We start from the raw sequence: 24,284 nt of genomic DNA on the forward strand, positions 1-24,284 counted from the left end.
AATGTTGAGATACAAACAAATGTAATTCCTACCCCTCAAGAAATCTATCATAAGTTTATTTTTAAAATTTTCTCTTCGAAGTCAGTGGAAGGAGAGTTTTACTGTATCTACTGTATAGTCTGATTTAAGATGAACATTTGGTTGTATTTTAATAATATCTAAAATCAATAGAATTTATTTCATTTTTTATTGTTTGACTGATTTTAGATGATGTTATTATACAGATCTGATTATATTTTTAAGCCATACTCGAGCCATACTTAAGTTAAACTACATTTAAAGTTAAATGAAAGAATTCCAAAACAAACCAAAATTTCTGTTGTGAAAACACTGTATTCACCAGTTCGAAGAATAAGTGTGATAGTGGTGAAATAGTAGCCAGTACAGAAAAGAATAGTCTTTTTAGGCCATCGGAGATACTCAGCAAACTACCTGTTAATCATTTGATTGATGGTCTGGCCTGCCTAAAAGGGTTCCATATTATGAAGACTAACTGCTCTGTACTTCTCTGGTTACATCCTGCATGCAAGGAAATGCTGCAGGCTACAAGGCATAGACATCTATATAAATCAACACCTGGAGAACTCTTTTAAGTCTTCCTGTTATCAATCTTTATCTAACTCTCTGGCAGTTCATGTCATAGTTTTAAACATTCCAGTACAATGTGGGTCTGGATTTTAGACATGGTAATTGATTTAAGACTGTCTGCAGTTCTTTCAAGAAAGAAAAGGAGAATTGAGTTAACTTAGTTTTTTTGGTACCCATAGCAAACATATGTAAGAATTAAAATGCTGACATTTAATCATCTCATAATACTTTAAGAACTAATTTAGGTTTTCTTTTGGCAGAATCTTTTGAATAAAAAATAATAATTGGGAAGAAAAAACAAGTACTTCAAATAGTACAAATTTGGAAATTTGTCACCTGTATTTAAAAAAAAAAAAAGCTTGTTTTTTATTTTTCTCTCCACTCTAAAACTCTGATCGACTAATACAATCCATTACTGACTCCACTAGGACACATGCCAACACCAAAAACTGCCACTTTATCAAGATTCCTTACTCTCCTTTTATGTGTACCTCTTTCCTAAAAAATAAAAAATAAAATAAAATAAATAAAAAAAAGAGAGAGAGAGAGAGAGATGAGTTTGAAAGAAAAGAGAGAGAGAGGGTTTATACAGAAAGTTCTCCTGGTGAGAAGGATGAGGAAGGGGGTAATGTGGGAATGTCGGAAATAGTTGCTTTCTTGGCATTCCCTGCCTTATGATATGTGTGGGGGATCTTTTTGCTATTTCCGCCAGAGTAAAAAGGACTCAAATAAAATTGGAATGAAAGAAAAAGAATTTCTTCTGACATTTCCTTTATCCCAAAATAAACTTCAGTCGAAGGGAAAATAAAACAGATACTCTTTCCGCTTTCTTTAGATACCTCTTTCTCTGCTGCTTTTTAAGCCACTGCTTGTATAGAACCTCATAGTAACTGTGTGTGTATGCATGTCTCTGTACATGTGTGTGCATGTGTGTGTGTATTTGGGTGAAAGTATTCTTTAATGCACTTCAATTCCAAAGTTTCAAACTATATGGCAGAATTGTAGAAGGATACCTCATTGAGAGAGATTGGCAGGAGACTTTGTCCACACTTTATCTATTAGATGGTGAACACGACTGCTTTGGAATGTTTTCCTAACTGCGGGATGCTGTATCACAGTGATTATCAGCCTACATGAAGCAGGAATGAAACATCATATAGAGATCTACTGAATTTCAAGATTAAGGAAACATTTCTTAAGACATTCAGGCATAAAAAGTAATATGCCAATTCTAGGCCCCAAAATTTCACTGATGTATTTTATCAAACATTTATCAATCTCACACAAACTCTTCTAGAGAAGAGAAAAAGGGAAATGCTGACATGAATTATACATTTGTCCAGGGTCTACAGGCTGTATATACTACTTCGCCATTCATCACTTAATAGCCATTAAGATTATGAAAGAGAAAGACCATACTCACATAACTTTTATTACATATATTGTTACAATTGTTCTATTTTATCATTAGTCTTGCCTTATTTAGAAATCAAGCTTTATTATAGGTATGTATGTATAGGAAAAAAACACTATACAAATATGTGTGTATATATATCCATAGTGTGTGTATATATATGTGTGTATATATATGTATACATATACTATGTATAGTATGCGTGTGTGTTTATAGACATGTATGTATGTGTGTTTCTACACATACACACACACACACACATGAGTTCAGTAATATCCATGGTTTGTCATCCACTGGATGTCTTGGAATGTATTCTCTGCCATCATGGATAAGGGGGGTACTACTGTAAAACATGAGATATGATGGCACAGTTCATAATATACAGTGTACAGGGTTTATTCAGATGATATTTTGCAATCTTCCTGAAGTGATAGTTTGCTATTTTAAACTTGTTTCTATTCATTGTAATTTATAATGAAGTTCTGAAGAAAAATATTATTCAAATATACAAGCAAAACAACAGAAAAAAGCAAAGATATGTCCAGCCCAACCCCACTGCAATACATAAATATAATAATTTGGTACATGTGTTTTATATTAATATACATAATAATTTTAATTTTAATTTTTCATATCACTAAATAGGGAATAATGATTTTTTCTATACCAATATACAGCCTTTTACAACAATATAATGAATCATTAGTAGCATGATTATTTCAAAGCTTTAAAACCAATCATATTAAAAAAAAAAAGTCATGTTTTCAAACTACTTATAGATCATTATATTCTTTAATGTATTTTTCTTATCCAGTGTTTATTTTTGCTTTAGGGATTTCTCCCTTATTTGTTATTTTATACAATATGTTAAAGAATATTTTGCTTTATTACTTAATGAAGAAAACTTAGAAGCAGAACTTTTGGGTTAAAGGGAAAAATGAATTTTTAAGACTTCTACATTTCATCAAATTGCCTTCTACACAATTTGCACTGATTTGTAGTTCTGATTTACATGAGGTTACGCATCACCCTGCACTATCTCTGGCACTAGTGGTTAATCAATACTTACCTCTTAGCCAAAAGCCAAAAACTGAACATGGGATAGCTTTGTTCTTTTAAATTTTACTTTTTGAATTACCATGAATAGAAAAATATCATTATAAAATTAATAGCAATTTGTTTACAGTTCATTTTAGTTAATTGATCCACACATTCTTTCGTCATTTTTTACTAGAGTCTTGTATTTTTTAAGTGAATGTATAAAATCATGTATGTGTATTCATATAAATCATTCATTTAATCTCCCTGAAATTGTCCCTTCTTTGTTAAATATATCTCCCATTTTCTCACTTGCTTTTAAAATTTTTTCTCACAGCATTCCATATCAAGAAGAATGTGTTAGTTTTTAGATAATAAAATCTATCAGTATTTTAGATTACAGTTTCAGTGTCTACTGTCATAATATGAAATACTTTCAGCAACCCAAATTATATCTCTGCTTTCATATTTTTATAAATGTATTTTATTGCAATTGGCTATTAATACATCTATACTTAATTTGATGTTAGAATTGTAACATACCTTCTCACTTGTCCAAATACAATTTATCAAATTAATTGTTTGAAATTCAAATTGTATAATATAATAAGTTGCTACAATAAGTTCTTGGATCTATTTCTCAAATACATAGTGATTTTCACTTCTGTCTTTCTACACCAAATTCTGCCCCATTCTTTTTTTTTATTTCCAACGATTTCAGTTTGCTCTTTTATTTTTTTTTTCTTGAAGATGAACTGTAGAATAATTTTGTCAAATTCCTCATACAATCCCATTAGATTTTAAGTAGAATCAAGTTGGAGAGAATTAGCATCTATAATGTACTGAATCTATACATCCAAGGATATGATAAGCATGTGTTTTTGTGTAAAATGTTCCCATTGATCAAATAATGAGCTGTCATTTCCAAAAAGGTCCTGTACAATTATTATGTTTTATATTTTGTTTCCATAGTGACTGACACCTTTTCCCATTCCTATTAAAAATATTTCAAGCTCTTCATGTCTCTACATCATTTTTCAACTGCCCTTGTCAAAGAACCTTATTGGTTTTAAGTTTTACACTTTATTATCTTTCAGTTTTAATCAAACACAGTTGTTAATAACAACTATTATTTATTGTGCATATATTGTATGCCAGATTCTACCCTAAATATTTGGCATACATTTAAAAAAGCACATGATAATTTTGAATAATTTATTATATAATCTTGTCTTATTGTGATGTTCTAAACAACAAGAGCTAGATCAGTGTCAAGTCACAGTGCCTATATTCTATTTTTACTCTTGACTTCATTTGGAATGCATCAATTATTTTACTACTAAGTTAAATGTCAACTATTAGTTTGAAATAGAATGCAGAAATAATATACTACTTCCGTTATAAGGAAAATTGTTATAAGATATATATGTTAAATATAATCAAATGTCTTTTTAACATTTTTAACATCTATCCTAAGGATTGCATTTTTCATTGCAATATGCCAATAAGTTTTTATTTTATTGCTATATCTTATATTACTATATCAGTATGATGAGGTTTCAATCATGGTTTTAAAAATACTATAATAATTTTTATTTAAAAAATTTATACAATATTTTAATAAGTGACATTAATTCCTTGGTTGAAGAATTTCTATTTTTATAACTTTTTCTTTTATAAATATAAATAGGTTGTTGTATACCTGGATTACATTACAAAATAAACATAAAATTATTTTGCTGTTGGGACTTATTACCAAGAAATTTTATCTTCGTCAAAATTAATTTGGCATTATATCATTTTGTTTCAGAATATATAAGTAGCAAAGAAATTATCTGGTATAATTCACTCATAAAACTATCTGGATAGAATCATTTAGGGAGTTATATTAGTGATTTTAGATAACATTTTAAATTTATTTAATTTTTAGTGCTCTGGTTTTAGGTACATTCGACTGAGTCAAATGTGGTAATTAAGTTTCATACATGTTTAGTGGCCATTCACACTATATTTATATCACTTTTCTAACTGGTAATATAGTTTATTTTATTTCTTCTGCTTTCCTTGATAACTCTCAATAGAAAGCTTGTCTTCTCTGTTTTTCTTAAAAATAAACTACTGAATTTGTTATCAGTTTCACTATCCTTTTGAAATTACTTTTACCTTTATTCCTTCTCTTTTACATATTTCCCTTAGAATTATTATATTGTTCTTGCTTATCTAGGTAAATAGCTGATAGATATATATTCATTTATCTTTAATAATAAAATCATGGACAGCTGTGATTTTTCATTGAAAAATAATATTTGCTGAAGTACTTGTTTTGATGTGTACTGTTATAATTAACTTTGTCTACTTAAGTAATCTGTAATGAGTTATCTTTGCAACATTAACCTAATTGCGAATTTGTGGATGTGTGGGCGATATTTCACTCCACAGGCTATATAATGCTGCAGTAACAAAGAAGTCCTGGTTTCATTTTCTTAAAACAATCAAAGCATCACATCTCAGTCTAATTCAGGTTAAGTGTCTCAGGTATCTTGTCTGCTTGCATTTTGCAAATTTATTATCGTAAACTCCCTTCTTCACTGCTTCAAAAGAGTAGAAGTTGAGATTGCCACAAATTCCCAAAATACAAAGAAATATGTCTCTTCTCTCCATATCCCCACAGACAAGGATTCAGTCACATGATCCCAACCTCACAATGTGAGAGCCTAGGAAAAGTAGTCTTCCTCCATATCCAGGAAAGAGAAATGATGTGGTGAGCACAGAGCATTTCCATGGCACAGTATGTATATTCATTTTTTTCCAATCATTTAATTAATTTAGTTATCCCTAGTTATTAATTTTGCAAGTTATTGAGTTGTGGCCAGGAAACAGACTGAACAATTTAAACATTTTAAGTTTTTCTTTAAGAACTTGGATATAATTAATTTTGTTAAATGGTCCATGGACATCCAAAGAGTTTGTGAATTCTTTCAAAGGCAGAAAGTTTGATATATGTGTTAATCAAGCATACTTTATTTTTAAAATTCTCTATGTCTTCTAAATATCGTTATATTTCTACCTAGCAAAATGTTTTCATGTATGTGAATTAGTTGTTTGATTTTAACAAAGGTTCTTACTTTATTCATATTTCCTTAGTTTTTCCCTATTGTTCTTTTTCTGTTCGTTTCAGAGTCCAGTCCAGAACACTGCATTATATTTAGTCGTCATGTCTCTACAGGCTTTTCTAGATTGTAATAGTTTTTCAGAAAATTCTTATTTTTGATGACCTTGATAATTCAGAAGAGCACTAGTCAGATATTGCATGGAATGTCCCTCAAATGGGATTTGTCTCATGGTTTCCAAATAATTAGACTGAGTTTTGGGTTTGGGGGAGAAAAACAACAGAGGAAAAATGCTATTTTCATCTCATCATATCAAGGGGCCATACTTATCACAAGTTATGTTACCCTTGATCATCTAGCTGAGATAGTGTTTTCTTTACCTTCAAAGTTCTCTTTCCCCCGCCCTGCCCCCTTCTTCATAGTGTATGTACTCTTTGGAAGGAAGTCACTATAGGCAGCCAACACTTAAGAAATGGTACTTAAGCTCTGCTTCTTTAGGGTGAAGTGTCTCTTCTCCCCATTTATTTACTCAGCCATTTATTTTATATTGGTATGTACTCATGTGTATTTATTTTGTACTTTGGGTTATAATCCAACTATTTTATTGCTGAAATTTTTTCAACTTTGGCTATTGTAGGAAGCTTATTCACTTGGCTTCTGTTTCCTTTTGACATACCTCCACTGATTTTTTTCACACTTACTTTTCTTGTCCCTGTGCTAGAATTAGGCATTTTTCCAAGGAGACTGCTTGCTTCCTTTTATTAAAGAAGGACATTAGAAACCAAGCTCTGAAAGCTAGATGGACTCATCACTACTGGGTGTCTTTGTTTCTAGGCTCTCAGCTAACAGAACAAGAAAAATCTGTGCATATACCACTAACCTGTGTATTCACAGGTGTCTAAATATTTCTGTGTGTAATCATCTGTATCTGTATTAACTGAAAATGAGTTCATATTGATGTCTCCATCTCTACTCCATTACCGCAAGGATTATTCAAGCTTCTGCCCTCTTGCTTATTCGTAAACTACCACTGAAACAGTGAGAGCAACCTGGCTTCCTCCATCTGCCCTCCGTTTGCTCAGTTGTTCAATCCCATCTATATGAATAGAAGTGGCAAATTTGTTAACTAATACATGGATAGGAATCAGCTTCATCAACTACAGTACAGTGATTACGAACAACTTCCATCACCTTCATTCTTGCAGACTCCAGACATTTCCAAAGTTACTCAGCTCCACGTGTTCCTCCCGTGCTCCTTTCAGTGGGATCGTCACATGTATTTGTAAGACTAGTACGTTGTTTTTGTCATGTTCTGACCTCACCCTGAAAATTCCCACAATATCCTCAATGATTTTATGTTTTACTTCAATTTTAATTTTGAAACTTTAATTAATAGTCATTCTCAGTATTGTAAAGATCTGTGGGCTTTGACGAATGCCTAGTATCATGTAGTATAGTATATCTACCATTGCAGTATCATACAGAGTAGATTCCCTACCCTAAAAAAATACACTGTTTTTCACCTATTCAACTTTACCCATCTCTCCCTACCACCCTGGCGACCATTGATCTGTTTGCCATTTTTAGTTCTGGTTTTTTCCAGGATTATTGGCATCTGAAATTTATCCAGCTTTTTTAGATTGACTGTGTCATTTAGCAATATGTAGTTAAGTCTCCTTCATATCTTTTCATGGTTCGATTGCTCATTTCTTTCTAGTGCTGAATAATAACCCATTGTGTGGGTATGCCACAGTTTGTTTACAAATTCATTTATTGAAGAACATCTTTGCTGCTTCCAGTTTTTTGAGGGGAGGGGAGGGAGGATGATGAATAAAGCTTCCATAAACATTTATGTGCAATATTTTTTGGACATAAGTTTTCATATCAGTTAGATAAATACCTAAGAAGATAGGAATACGTTTGCTGGATCATATGGTAAGACTAAGTTTAGCTGTTTAAGAAACTGCCAAACTATCTTCCAAATGTCTGTACCATTTTGCATTCGTACCAGCAATGAACAAGTAAGTATTCCTGTTGTTCCATATACCCACCAGCAGTTGGTATTGTCACTTTTGGATTTTGGCCCTTCTCGTAGGTCTGTAATGACACCTAGTTGTTTTATAATTTGTAATTCTCTAATGCCAAGTGGTTTTGACTATCTGTGCATATGAATATTTGCCATCTGTATATCTCTTTTGTTGTGGTGTTTGTTCAGTTCCTTGCCCATTTTTTGACTGGATTGTTTCTTATTGTTGCATTTGAACATCTTGTTGACTATTATTGGCAAAATTCTTTATCGATATGTATTTTGAAGAAATTTTCTGTCTGTGGCTTGCTTTTTTATTCTCTTAACAGTGTTTTTTTTCAGAGCAGAAGTATTTATTTTTAAAATGTTCAACGTAACAGTTGTTTTCTTTCTTCACCATGCTTTTGATGCTGTGCCTAAAAATTATCGCCAAACCCAAGGTCACCGAGATTTTCTCCTATATTTTCTTCTAAAGTTTTATAATTTTGTGTTTTACAATTAAATCTATGATTTACTTTGAGTTAATTTTGTGAAAGGGTAAGTTCTGTGTCTAGAGTAAATTTTTTGTTGTTTATGTACATCCTATTGTTGCAGCAACATTTGTTGAAAAGACTATGTTTTCTTCAAAGGATTGCTTCTGTTCCTTCATCAAAGATTAGTTGATCATATTTGTATAGTTCTATTTTGAGCTGTTTATTCTGTTTCATTGATCTATATGTTTATTCTTTCCCGAATACCATGCCGTGTTGATTACTGTAGCTTTAAAGTAAATTTCAAAGGTAGTACGATTCTTTGAAATCTGTTATTTTAGTTTAGTATTGTGTTTGTTATCCTGTCTTCTATCTTTCCATATAAATTTTAGAATTAATTTATCATGATCTAAAAATGACTTGCTGGTATTTTTTGGGGGACTGTGTTGAATTTATAGATCAACACTGGGGAAAATTGACATTTTATCAATGTTAAGTATTCCAATCTACATTTCCTCAGATCTTCTTTGATTTATTTTATCAGAAATGTGTGATATAGAATCTGTACATATATTGCTATATTGATATCGGAGTATTTAATTTGGGGGGTACTATTGTAAATGGAATTGATTTTTAAATTCAGATTACAATTGCTCATTGCTGGTATATAGAAAAACAATTGCCTTTCATAAATGAACTTGTCTCATTTAGTTTCAGGAGTTTGCTTTGTTCTTTGGGATTTTCTACATAGTCAACTATGTTATTTTCAAGTAAAGTTTTCTTTCTTCTTCCCCAATCTGTTTGACATTTATTGCATTCTCTTATCCTATTGCACCGTTTGGGACTTCAAGTAGGATGTTGAACAGAGTGGTGAGAGAAATTACACTTGCCTAGTTCCCAGTCTTAGGTGGGGAAATGTTCCATTTTTACTTAATAGGTATAATATTGCCTGTAGATTCTTTAGTGTATGTACTTTATCAAGCTGTGGAAATTCCTCCTTTATTTCTAGTTTATTGAACACTTTTATCAAGTGTTAGACTTTGTCAAACATTTTTTCTACATTAATTGATTTGGTCATATGATTTTCCTTCTTTAGCTATTGATTTGATGGATTATACTAGTTGATTTTTAAAATATTGGACCAAACTTATATACTTGAGCTGTATTTTTCCTATCATATCTTTGTCTGGATTTGGACTAATGCTGACCTCATAGAATATTTAGGAACTGTTGTCTCTGCTTCTATTTTTAGAAAAAAATTTGGAAAATAGATATTTTTGCTCCTTAAATATTTGGTAGGATCTACTAGAGAATTATCATCAAGGAATGGTGCTTTTTTTTTAAGGTTATTATTACTGATCAATATCTTTAATAGAATAGACCTATTCAGATTATCTATTTCTTTGAGTGAGCATTGGAAGTTTTTTTCTATCATGGAATTAATCTGTTTTATCTGAATTATCAAATATGGAGCAATAAGTTATTTGTAGTATACATTATTATATTTTTAATATTCATAAACTCAATAGTAATAATCTCTATTTTATTTCTGATATTAGTAATCTGTGTTCTCTCTCTCTCCCTCTTTCTCTCTCTTGGGAGAGGGTTTATTGAGGTGTGGACCATATCAAAAAAAAAAATTTTGGTTTCATGGACATTTTTCTATTATTTTCCTCTTTTCAACTACATTGATTCCTGCTCTAGTTTTTATTATTTATGTTCTTCTGCTTGTTTGGAGTTTAAATTGCTCTTCCCTATTTTCATAAATTGGAACCTTAGGTTAATAATTGTAGACCTTTTTATTTCCTTTTTAATTAATGAACTTAATACTATTAATTTCCCTCCAAGCACCACTTTCACTGCATCCCTAAATTATAATAGGTAGTATTTTTGTTTTTATTTAATTCAAATTAAGTTTCTCTTTAAACATTTGATTTGACCCATGTGTTGTTTTGAAGTGCGTTATTTAATTTCCAAGTATTTGGGGATATGCCAGCCATCTTTCTGTTATTGATATCTGGTTTAATGCCACTGTGGTCCGATAGCATATTTTGCATGATTTCTATTACTTTAAAATTGTTAAGATATTGTCTTATATCCCAGAATGTAGTATGTCCTGGTGAACATTCCATGTGAGCTTGGGCAGAATGTGCATCCTGCTAAAATCAGATGAAGTTGTCTATAAATGTCAGTTTGATCAAATTGATTGATAGTGCTCTTCAAATCTACTATATACTTACTGTATTTCTGCCTGCTTGATGTATTAATGAAGAAGAATGCTAGAGTCTCCAACTATAATAGTGTATTATCTATTTTTTCTTGCGATTCTATCATTTTTTGCCTCGTGTTTTGACATTCTGTTTTTCAGTGCATAAATATTAGGGGTGGTTACATCTTGAATAGTTGACCCCTTTATAATATATGATGCCCTCTTTATCCCTGATAATTTTTCTCATTCTCAACTCTGCTTTGTTTGAAATTAATATAATTACCCCAACTTTTTTGTTGGTTGATGTTAAGGTATAGCTTTCATCCTTTTATTTTTTATCTGTTCACATTTTTCTATTTAAAGTGGGTTTCTTATAGACAGCTTAGAGTTGTATAGTTTTCTCTTTTTTTAAAATTCACTCTGGCAATCCTTGTATTTTAATTGGTGTACTTAGCACACTTATAATTAAAGTGATAATTGGTATTTTTAGACTAATATATATCATGTCTATAAAGATTTTGTTTCATGCATTTTTTCTTGCTTTTTTTTTCTCTTTCTCTTGGTTTCATGGAGCATTCTATGTGATTACAATCTTAGCATGTCAATTATACTTCTCTTAAAACAAGTTAATGATTGCTTTAAAGTTTTCAATGTATTTTTTCCCCCCCCTAATCTAAATCAATCTTCAAACAACTCTGTATCACTTGTATCACTTCAGGTGTGGTGTAAGTAAAGGGGTATTCTCAATTTCTTCCTCTCATCCTTTATGTCATTCATTTCACTTATCTCTACACTGTAATCATCAAATACAATGTTACTATTGTTAATTTAAACATTTATATTTTTATCAAATATAATAAAAATATGAAAAAAATTTTTAAGAGGAAAAATATTAACCTTCATTTATTTCTTTTCTGACATACTTCTTTTCTAGGGAAATCTGTGTTTCTGATCTGTATTATTTTTCTTCTCATTGAAGAATTTCTTTTACCATTTCATGTAAGACTGGTCTGCTGACAATCAACTTCCTTGTTTTTTCTTTGTTATAGTTAATTTCTGTTTCTCCCTTAAAGGACAATTTCATTGGATATAGAATTCTGGTTCAGTAATTGTTATTTTGTTGTTGTTGTTGTTTTGCTTTGTTTTCATTTAATATTTTTACTCTCTGGAGTAGATTTTACTCTATCTCCTTCTTGCCAGTATTGTTTCTGATGAAGTCAGCTGTAATTCTTTGTAAAGTACCCTCCAACCAATATCACCTTTATTCAAAATTTTGTCTTATGAATTTTTTTGAAGATTTTATCTGTAGAATCCTTATTTAAAATGTTGTCTCTAGCTTTATACATTTGAATTTGATATTTATGATATGATATTTTTGATATTTATTTTGCTTGGTGCTCTCTGAGCTTCTTGAATCTATGGCTGTGTCTATCATTAATTTTGAAAAGTTCTCAGTCATTATTACTGAAAATATAATCCTTTGTTCTTTCTTTCTTGTTCTTTGTTATTCCAATTAAACATATAGTACATTTTAGGAAATTGTTACACAGTTCTCAGATGTTCTATTATGCTTATTCTTTTTCTCTTTGCATTTCATTTCTAGAAGTATCAATTGACATGTCTTCAAGTCCATTTATCCTTTCCTCAGCTTGTCGAATCTATTGATGAATCAATGAAAGGCATTTTTTCATTTATGTTGCAGTTTTTCATTTCTAACATTTCCTTTTGATTCTTAATACTCCATCTCTTTGCTTAAAATGTCAATCTGTTATGTCACATACTTATATTTTTATTAAAGCCCTAAAGATATTAATCATAGTTTTTTTCTTATGCGTATTAAAGGCTTTACGTAAATGCATTAAACTATCATAACACCATAAAATTATGCAATACAAAGTGCTAAGAAGGAAAGGTACCAAATATTATGAGAGAAGAAAACTTTTAAAAAAAAGGTGATATCAGTAAGGACATCATTGAGAATAAAACCGATGGTTTTGTCATAAAAGTTGGACAAAATCTAACAAAAGTAAGCAGAATGTATAAAGTTTTTAACAGCAGAAATGTGCTTGAGATATTGTAGAAAATAAAATTTTTAAATTAAATATTAAAATTTTGGAGACTGGAACAAAATTAGTATGAGTAACTATACCATCAAATGATGAAGAGAGAGGTGGGGCTTTATCATCTAAGGCTGGGGAGAAAATAGTAAGAAATGTGGATTATTTGCCAATTGTATTGGTAAGCCGTGAAAATTTTTCAAGGAGAAGAATCACATGATCTGTTTAGATTTTCGAAAGACTGCTTTTCCTACAATGTGGAGAAATAATTATAGAACAGAAAGAATGAAAACTAATTTCTACTAGTCTGTATGTCTTCTACCTGGTATAGCCATTATATATGTCACTTTTGTGACTTAAAATGTTGCTAGTATGACTGACAAAATTAAATTTTAGATTTATTTTAATTAATTTAGTTTAAAATTTTAAGTTAATACAGTAGAAAATATTTTTTCATTAAACACAACTCTGACATTTTCATGGAACTATATTTTACTTTAATACTTGCACTGCAGAGATATTGCTGTATTTTATGTGTATGTGAGGTTCATGCATTCTTTCTAGAATCACATAAGTACTTCTCCAATCTAGTCAGTGTCAATGGACTGATTCAGGTCAAATGATATATTTTTTTATGTACCAACATAAAACCAGGTGTTTATTTAAATATTTGTGTGGATCGCATGCATCGTATTGATTCTCAAATACTAATTTTAAACAAATTGAAATACTTGTCATTTTAACTACTACATAATTAGATTACATTATATAGTTTAAATATTATGTTTAGTTTTAATATGCATTTTTTACTTGTTTTTAGTTTAAAAATTAAATATGGGCAAATATTAAAATTTAAAATGAAGGCACAAAATATCGATGTAGGATTGCGTAGAGATGTAGTAGATCAACCAGAAAGTAAAGCGAGAAATAGACTAAAGAGGTAGGTCACAATTTCATGTTGAATAGAAATTGTAATTTGCTTCAGCAGAGTGAAACGAAATTTTAATAATTAAAAACAATAAGTAGACAATATTAATAATTATAGTCAGCATATATATGGTGAATGTTTCCTCGCAGTAGTCAACAAAAGAATCAACAAAACTAGTCACCTAAATTTAGAATTGTGTCCAAAAATGTTTTAATGAGTTTTAAGAAGAATTAAAATTATAACAGCTGTAAAATTATAGCAGCTGTAAAATGGATTGGAATTTGGCACAAAGAAAGAAAATAATTTTTAGATGGAAAGATAGTAAAAGAAATTATAACTTCAGTCATAAATATTTAGTTAGAAAATTTCATAAAATTTTTTTATAAAAAGTGCAATATTTTTTATTGTTATCAGTTGTAGAATAAAGCTGTTTAACAATACCAAAAATAAGTGATTCAGAATTTTAAAAATTGCAACTTTTCTTTGTCTTTAGGTGATTCATACAGCATATGAGCACTGAACCATTAACGTTTAGGCATGTTTTGTCTCAAAGTACTTCCATATATTTGAGAAATTTGTCAATTTACAGATGACACCATGGAATTCCATAGTATAAATTCCTGGATTTTTTACATCCATCAAAGAAGAATTTCAGCTACATATGGAAAGATTTTGCTATTAAAATAGTTTTCCAGCTGTATTAGGCCAAAAATCAGGGAAAGTCTATAATTATTGATAGGGATTCACTCTTAGTATTACACCTTCTATGGTTTTTGGACAAGTGTATAATGCCATGTATCCCCCCATTATAGTACCATACAGAGTAATTTCATTGCCCTGAAAATGTTCTGTGTTCCACCAATTTATCCCTCTCTCTCCTCAACCCCTGGCAGCCACTGATCTTTTTACTGTCTACGGAGTTTTGCCTTTTCCGGAATGTCATATACAGTTGACTCATGAACAAGACAGATTTAAACTGCTTAGATTCATTTATACACTGATTTTTTTTTTCAATAAATACCTTCACAGGTTTTGATCCATCTTTGGGAGTCCACAGATGCAGAGGGTTGACTATCTGCATCGATTTATGCCATTTTATATAAGGGACTTGAGGATCTGTGGATTTTGGTATCCATGGGGTTCCTGGAACAAACCGATTTCTTTCACTTAGTAATATACACTTAACGGTTCTTCCATGACTTTTCATGATTTAATAGCTCATTTCTTTTAGTGCTGATTATCCTTCTATTGTCAGGATATACCACCATTTTTCTATTCATCTACTGAAGGACCTCTTATTGCTTCTAAGTTTTGGCAATTACGAATAAAACGTCTATAAATATCTGTGTGCAGGACTTTGTGTAGACATATATTTTCAACTACTTTAGAAAAATACCAAAGAGCAAGAATGTTGAATCCTGTAGTAAGAGTATGATTTAGTTTTATAAGAAACCACTTGCCTGTTCTCTAGAGTAGCTATAACATTTTGCATACCTACCAGCAATGAATGAGAGTTCCTATTGCTCTACACCTTTGCTAGTATTTGGTGTTATCGGTATTTTAGATTTTAGACATTCAAATAGGAGTGTAGTAGTGTTTCATAGTTGTTTTAATATGCATTTTCATGATGACATATGCCATGGAGCATCTTTTTATATGCTTATTTGCCATCTGTATATATACTTTAGTAGAGTGTCTGTAAGGGTCTTTGGCCATTTTTTTTTTTTATCATGTTGTCTGTTTTCTCTTGTTGAATTTTAAGAATTCTTTGCATATTTTGGATAAAAGTCCTTTACTAGATGTTTCTTTTTCAGGTATACTCTCCCAATCTATTGCTTGTCTTCTCATTCTCTTGACATTTTCTTTAACAGAGCAGAAACTTTAATTTTAATGAACTCCATTTTATCAGTTATTCCTTTATGGATTATATTTTTGGTGTCATGTCTGAAAAGTCATTGCCCTGCCCAAGGTCATCTAGGTATTCTCCTGTTATTGTTTAAGAGATTTATAGTTTTGCATTTTCCATTTAGGTCTGTGATCCATTTTGAGTTAATTTTTGTGAAGAGTGTAAGGACTGTTTATATTCTTTTTTTTTTTTAATGTGGATTTTCAGTTGTTCCAGCACTATTTGTTAGAAAGACACAACTTTATTTTACACCATCACTTTGCTGTATTGCCTTTGCACCTTTTTCAATGACCAGTTAACTGTATGTATGTGTGTCTATTTCTAGACTCTCTATTCTGTTTTGTTGATCTTGGTATCTGTTCATTTGTTAATACCATACTGTCCTAATTACTGTAGCTTTATAGTAAGTCTTGATGTCAGATACTGTCACTCCTCCAACTGTGCTCTTCTCATTTAATACTGTGTAGGGGTTGCGTGCCGGAGCCAGCTGGCTAAAGTCAATCAGTACCTTAAAGAAGGAGGCGAAGCCTAAGAAAAAAGAAGATAGGAAAGCGCTTCGGGAGGGCATACAGTCACTGCTGCAGCCTCGAGTTTATTTAGCATAGCCTTTATATAAGTTTTTAGATACAATAGCAAAACACAAAGTACATACCATCGGAAATGCTGACATTTGCATTTGCATAAGTTCTTGAACATCCTTCTTTTCTAGGCTGTAAAACATTCCATTACTTTACAAGGGTTTCTTTATGATGCAAGTTTCCCCACCGGGGTCAGCAATGTTTAAGTTAACATCTTGCTTCCTTGAACCATTGTTAAGCAGTCTCGGCAGCTGCTCCATGGCTATCAGCTACGTGACTTCTTCAGTGTCTCATAATGGCTCCCATCATGTCTCAAAATGGCTCCCGACAGTTGCAGTACTGATAAGGCTCAATCTACCTTATTTAATAATATTTTTAATCTACCATGGATCCTAGATGAGAACTGGAAGGTGTACTGGACCACTTCTTTGGCAGGACTTAAACTCCATTTTTGCTACCCTTCATACTAAGCAGCTGCTGAAATTATGCTGTTTTTCAGCCATTGTCTGAACAGCTTTTAGGCCTCTCACCCTGGAAAGCTTAAATATCAGCAGTCGCCTAGAAAAAAAAGTTCAGAAATACTGGACTCACTTCTTACTTCCGTTATTTCTGGAATGTTGGCCCCTTAAGTCTTGGATGTCTTGGTAGACCAGAAATGCAATGTTTGTTCTCCAGTTATATGGGACTGCCGAAAAGTCTTCTGGCTTTGTCACTCTTAGCAGCAGTTATGTCCTCAACTTCTCAGCCTTTCTCCATAAACTAAAAAGCGGGCACCTTTCCTACTGGAAAATCTGGCATGCAGAAGGTTGGGCTTAGCTCACTGAGCCTTCTTTTTTTCTGGAATCCATCCCCTGAGATCCAGTTGCCTTGGCAGCTCTCCAATACATTCACACAAGCACTGATGAGCCACAAGCTACTACTACCTTATCATCCAAAGCAGAAGTCCAATCATTTATGGGTCATGAATTCAACCACTCTGATGTGATATTGTTCCAACAATTCTCATCTGCATTTTGTTTTAAAGGGTATGTCAGAGAAAATGAAATTTGCCCAATCTATATTTGCTGTTTTTGATTTTTAACTCTTCTGTGTCCTGTTACTTTAGGCATATTTCTTATATAGAATTTGGATTTTTTTTTTTTGTTATCAAATCAGAGTGTTTTTGTTTTTAATGTGGAAATTGTCCTCTGAAAGGTGGCAGAACATGCTACCCAAAAATACAACTGTAGAAGTTCAGGACATGTAACCCAAAATATACCATTTTGGTATATTGATTATTTTGACCTAAAGGCACTTGAAAATAGCAAATGCAAGGAAAAATTTTCTTATAACTCCTCTTATTTGCTTAAAGGTGGATACTGCAAAAGGCATTTTATTATCGTAAGACCTCTGCTCAAGAGTTTCATCAGACAAGAAGATACTAGAAATATATACTACATTCAGACAGATTTGTCACAAACTATCATTTATCTCATCTATTCTTCTAAGGGCCTTTTTATTTTTCTGAAAAAAAAAAATCACTTGTTCTCTCTTAAAACTATATCCCCTACCCTTTTCCCTATTAAGATGGTATTTAAACCTGAATTCTAAGCCACCTGGGTGAGGTACTCATTTTTCCCTAGGTATCTCCCATGTGCACATGAGGTATATATGTTAATAAACTTATGATTATTTTTTCCCTTGTTAATCTGTATTTGGTTATAGGGGCCCTAGCCAAGAACATAGAAGGGCAGAGGAAATTATTTTTTCCTTCCCTATACCTCAAACTCAAATACTGTGATAACCAATGGGCAAGTCTTATTTTCCTTATTTAAAAATTTACTTTTTTCCCATGCTTCTTTGCTTTTTAAAATTTTGACATTTTTCTTATTACTCAAGTTATATATGCTCTTTTCTCTATTGATTTAGAAATTATTAATCTTATTTTTATTTTAGTAACAGTTACTTTTAATATAAAAGCACAAAGCCTATATACGCATTTATTTCTTCAAGCATCAAAAGTAATCGATCATTTAAAATCATAATTTTTCATATTATTTTTCCCTATGCCAGTGATTCACATTTATTATAAGAATGTGGGTGGGGTTCCACAGAAGATGATTTGCATTTTTTTTTGTTTCCTAATGTTTTCTTTCAGAAATTCTTTCTACTATTTATGTTGTTTCATATATCATTAGCAAATAATACATCAATAGCAAATATATCAATAGCAAATAAAAGCTATTTTTATAGCTTTTATCGTTCATGGTTCTTTTTATCCCCAATGCTATGTCTTCCCCATTTGTAATGTCTTTGTTTTGATTTAGTCCAATTGGCCACTATATTTCTTCAGGTAAAACTTCCAAAAATGAACAAGAATGGTAAATTATCTGAATTCCTGAATATCTGTGAATAACTTTTTTTTTCTCCTTGGTGTAAAAACACTAACTTGTTTACACACACGATAATTTTTTTTTGCTCAGAACTTATACAATTTCCTCTTTATTGTTGTTTTTTGTTTGTTTGTTTTACTAATATTCAGTGTTACATAAAATTCTCTTGCCAACAATTTTTTTTCAATTGTAGACAGGCTGTCAGTAATCTATTTTTTAATGTGTGTGTGTGTGTGTTTTCTAGATACTTAGAATAAAACAATTAGAACTTTCAAAATGTTGTCACATGTTAATCTCTTTTCCTTCATTTTGCTTGAATTTCAGCAATTTTTATTAACAAACCTCTATTTTTTATTCTCAGAAATGTTCATTATTATTTATTTGAATATTTATTTTCTTCTATCTTCTTTATACATTTTTTTTTCATTACATGTTCACAGTGTCCTAAAAGTGGATACCACATCCCCTTTTAAAGACAGGTAAACCCCAGCTCAGAGGGTTTTAACCCCCACCCCCACCCCACCCAGCCTGATCAGACTACAGTGCTCTATGAGAAAAGGAATATATCCAGTTAACATTAGTGTGTGTGTGTGTGTGTGTGTGTGTGTGTGTGTGTGTGTGTAAAATAAAACTCAGAAAGGTAATGTGGTAATGTGTGTCAAGCAGTGTCACATAGCATATTGGGGGCGGGGTGGGGAGGGAGAAAGTACTGAGACTCTAACTTCCTAAGTTTGCGGCTATCTTTTCTAGTATTTCTGATTTTTGTAATTTCACATATTCTTCTAAGATGATGAGCTACAGGAAGGAAACTCTTGATTTCAACAGCTCAAAGGGATGCATCTTAGGAAGGGCATTTTGGAGCCTGGCAGGAAGCAGTAGACAGGACTCACATGCCACCCGCAAGGAAAAAAAAATCATTTGTAAATTCCTCCGCGTGCAGCTAGGCAAGGTGGCTGCCGAAGCAGGGCTGTTCTTTTTTATTAAGGAGTCTTGGAGGTGGCAAAGCAGTCATCAGCTTATGCAAATTCCTGTGCGTACAAAAAAGGGACCTTTTAAGCTGCCTATTACTTTATTATTGCTGAAAGAAAGAAAAGAAAAGCATAAAGGGAGAGGGGGGTGGGGAGAATTAAGGATCTAATAACAGTGAGAGCTCGCTGCCCAGGTTGTGCCTCTTGCTGTGTTTGAATGATTTTTCTTTGTCGACAGCCTTGCACCGGGCTATTTTTAGTATCTCTTTAATAATTGAGCTGTAGCAATTGTGCTCAGCAGCTGGAACAGGCAGGGAAAATAGCAGCTCAAAGAAATAGTGCAGCAGGGTCATAATTTAAGTCAAGCAGCATTATAGAGCATACCTTTCTCAAAGGTAGAATGCTGAGGTGGGAAGAAAAAAAAAAACTTGAGTAGAAAGAGAAGACAAAAGGAAATGATAGATGGAAAGTTTGTTTTTTCTATTAAAAAAAAAAAAAAAAAGCCTGAGAAGGTGGGGAGGGCCTTTCTACTTTATGAGACAAACAGGACAGGGAAACTTAGGTTACCAGAAATTGATTCTTTCCTTATTCTAAGGGCTAAAAGAAAAAGAGCATTCCCGCACCATACCAGAGCTCCACAACTCTGTGAGTGGCATGAAACTAAATGTTAGAAGGAACTTTGGCCACTGAGAGAAAATGACTGTGATGAGAAAGAAGAAATCTCACATTGCCCAATATTTTCCTTTCCCTTTGCTTAAAGGTTGTGGACAAGGACTGTCCACATTTCAAACTCATACTTGGGTTTTTCAAAGCCCAATCCTCAGATCCATCATTAAATACCTGATTTAGATTATTAAGCCAGTGGGCATGGTATAGATCTCACTTTGCTGAAATTGTTACTTTAATTGCTGGCTCTCTCCCAGGCGGGAGTCTGCAGAGCCCAATGTGAGATGGAGACCTGCCAAATGGAAATTTAATAAGTGCCCATATATCTGATCAGCAGAGGCATTCAACCTGAGTAATTCAGGCAGTATAAACAAACAAACAAACAAATAACCAAAGTGGTCAGGGCTGTTTCCAATTAATTAATTGATCAAACTAACTCGACAACTGCCAAATTGCTCATGTCTCTTTTTGACCAGGCAGAGACTGCTAAAGATTGATGAGGCTGTAAGCTTTCTTCCTCAGCACTTCAAACTTTTGCCCTTTTACAGTTTCCTATTTTTTCTTTTTTTCTGCTACAATCTTTTTTTGTCTTTTGTCACCTCCGTTTGTTTTCCATTCTTGTCTCCTCGCCTTCTTCACTGCATTTCCCTCTGCCCTTTTGCTTCCCTTCTGCTTTCTAGCTGAGGTATCTGACTGGAGCCTTAGGTAGAAACTTTCTAAGCTGCGCTGGCTTGGTGTGACATTCCAGCCAGTAGAGGTCAATGTGACAAAGGGAATTTCTTCAACTACCTAGGCATATACAAGAGCTATCAGTACCATATAGCAAAGATAAATGGCTATTCTACAATTTCCCCCACCAGCTTCTGTGTCCTTTTGTCAAAATAGTCATTTTGTTTGAAACTAGTCTTTAGGAACTTTGAAACGAAAAGCCAGTATAAAAAATACTTTTTCTATATTCCTTAAACATTAGGGAAAATGTTTAATTCATGGTTCTTATAAATAGGAAACTTAAAAAGGAAAGGTGGAAGGCTCTGATTAAAATATCAGCCCTCACATAGGGATTTAAATACCTCACACATACTTTAGGGTTTCAGGGGGTCAAAAAGAGTTTTCAGATGTAATAAGCTTAATCATCAAAAACAAAAAACAAAAAAAGGAAATTGAATCAATGTAAAACCTGGTAGATAGCAGAACACACTTTTTCATTTGAATTCATTCTGTAATAATTGGTTATGTTATGGAAGAATTATTAGATAGGACTGCTTGACTGAAAAACACTTTCAGTAGACACAGAGGATGAGGATGCTTGTGGGATTGTCCTTGCGTTTTATAGGCTATTCTTCCTTTTTTTTTTTTTTTTTTTTATGTCTGTGAGTTGTTCAACACACAGAGTATGCAGATGCTGTCTTCTGGCAGACAAGGAGAGATATCCACATATCAGTGCACTTGCAGGCATTCAGGAGACTGCCAGTGGTCAAGTTCACAGACTTCCCTGAAGGTCCAGCAAGTTGAATCCACACAAGTGAAAATGAGATCTCATGGGTTCAGAGCAATTAGAACTTCAGAGCAGGAACTTGTCCTCTCTGAATGACCTGACTCTGGCCACAGAATTTACCTGTTACTTTCCTAGAGCTTTAGGAACAAATTGTCACAGATATCATGGCTTAAAACAACAGAAATTTATTCTCTCACAGTTCTAGAGGCCAGAAATCCGAAATCAAGATGTCGGCAGAGCTGAGCACCCTTCAGAAACTCCAGCAGAAATCTGCCCCTTGCATCTTGCAACTTCCGGTGGCTCTTAGTGTTCCTTGTTTTGTCGCACATCATTCCAACCAGTGCTTCCATGCAGCATCGCCTTCTCCTCTTCTGCCTGTCACGTTTCCCTCTGTCTCACTCTTATAAGGACACTTGTCATTGGACTTAAGGCCCACTCAGATGATCCAGGATAATTTCCTCATCTCAAGATCTTTAAATTAAATATATCTACAAAGATTCTTTTTCCAAGTAAGTTAATGGCCACGAGTTCTGGAGATTAGGATGTGGAGATGTAGCGTTTGGGAGGGTCACTCTCCGGCCCACTACATACCCTCTGTCTAATAAAATGCCTGCATACCCACATCCATTCAGACATTGTTCACACTCTAAATGAGACATTTTACTTTCTTCTTCTTCTTCTCTTAAATGATGATATTAATAACAAAATAGCTAATATTTATTGAGTGAGTGGCATTATCCACCCATAAGAGAGTTATGTATTGGGCTGAGTAATATGAAATTGTTAATGTTTGTCAGTTTTCCATAAAAACAGCAATTTCATTTGGTTTAGTCACATATATTCATTTATTTAAAACTAATTTTTGCTCTATAAGAAAAATACTGTTGTTATTACTATTTTAGAGAACTGAAGTAAAGAATAGTTGGGGAACTTATTCATAATTATATGAGTCATAAAAATTACATTAGTAACATTAGTATTCACCCCCCAATAGCCAAGTTCCTAGGCTCCTGCTTACCCTACCTCCAGCTACGCTCTTCTTCTCTTGCTATAGATGAAGTTTTTCTATAATTTATGCCAGATGGTGAACTGGGAGCCATCCCTGCTTCTTGTGGGTCCTCAGGTCATTTTATACCTTTTCTTAAATCTGCACACAAAGGGCATAAAAGGAAATGAAGAAAGAAGATAGATTAAATAAAGGAGGTGAGGAAGCAGAGTACAAAAGGTAAAGAAATAGAATTACAGAGACAAAAAGTCAGTTCAAAACAGAAAAGAAATAAGATTCTTTTTCTGAGAGAAAGGGATAGGGAATATACATGTGTCGAGCAGTGCTCCAATACCAAAACTTCTAAAGATTAATTTTACTTCCTGCTAAATACTCAAAAAACTCCTGCAAGGTGGCAATGGGTATCCCAAATCTAAACCTGGAAATGATGGTAGAAACCAGGTATTCAAAAAATAAAAATGAAACCAAGGAGGAGAGGAAGGAGCAAGAATAAATAGCTCATTGCTTATTATTTTTCAAATCATGAAAAAAAAGTACTCAGTAATCTGTAAGTGCTGTACTCCTGAAAGCAAACGCCAGCACACACAGTGCCTTCATTTAGAGATTAAGAGGTAAAGGGGACAGAATGAGAAGTCACTACTGTGAGTGAGAAGAGAAGAAGGTGAAAGAAGACAGAAAAAAATATATATCATATATATACGTGTATATATGTATATATATGTATTTGTATATACATATATACAAATATATATATATGATATATATGATATATATGATATATATAATACACACGTATATATATGTGTGTATTATACACATACATACACAAGTTAAGCTTTGGTAATTTATGGTACTTTAATAGCAAAAAAAAAAAAAAAAAACAGAAGAACAAGCATGGGGAGGAATTTCTATTTAGTTTTACATTACACCATGTTCCACTAATCTGTAATGAAAAGAGTAAATCACAACCCACAGTAAGAAACATGAAATTTTTTTCTTTAATTTTATTATTTTAGTGTCCCATGTTTCACACAGTACTAAGAACTGAAAATTAGGGATGTCTGGTCCCCTGAAAACAAATCTCTGTAAAAGAAGCAATTAAAAATATGTAGAGAGTGGAGTATTCAAAAACGGCACAGGGATGCTCCAAGTGTCATCATTTTCAATGTCAGCTTTGGGGGAGAATTGTATTTCTGCTTCCCATCAATATGCAGTGATTTCTTTCTTAAGTCTGCTCAGGTGGGCTACCTGCTGAAAGAGACTTACTTCAGTTCTTTGACATATGCTTTGTTTTTGTTCTCATGGGAACTGAATCACACTTTATTCTTCCTTGCAAGCAGCAAAATTTTAACCATAATACTTTTAAGCTGCTTACATTTTTTAAAAAGGTAATAGCATTTTTCCTACTGATTAAGAAGCAACATATATTCACTATAAAGAATTTAGAAATAAA

General features: G+C 32.5%; 1 protein-coding gene across 1 annotated transcript in view; it reads left to right on the plus strand.

Annotated features, from left to right (window-relative positions):
- The window catches only part of ARPP21 (cAMP regulated phosphoprotein 21), a 293,441-nt gene that overhangs the window by 18,989 nt on the left and 250,168 nt on the right, over positions 1-24,284 (plus strand). Inside the window, exon 4 of the mRNA XM_036219282.1 lies at positions 5,712-5,828. The gene's annotated coding sequence lies outside the window, so the exon portion shown is untranslated. The remainder of the gene's footprint in view (positions 1-5,711; positions 5,829-24,284) is intronic.

Source organism: Rousettus aegyptiacus, unplaced genomic scaffold (assembly GCF_014176215.1).
Source record: "Rousettus aegyptiacus isolate mRouAeg1 unplaced genomic scaffold, mRouAeg1.p scaffold_m13_p_4, whole genome shotgun sequence".
Lineage (NCBI taxonomy): Eukaryota > Metazoa > Chordata > Mammalia > Chiroptera > Pteropodidae > Rousettus > Rousettus aegyptiacus.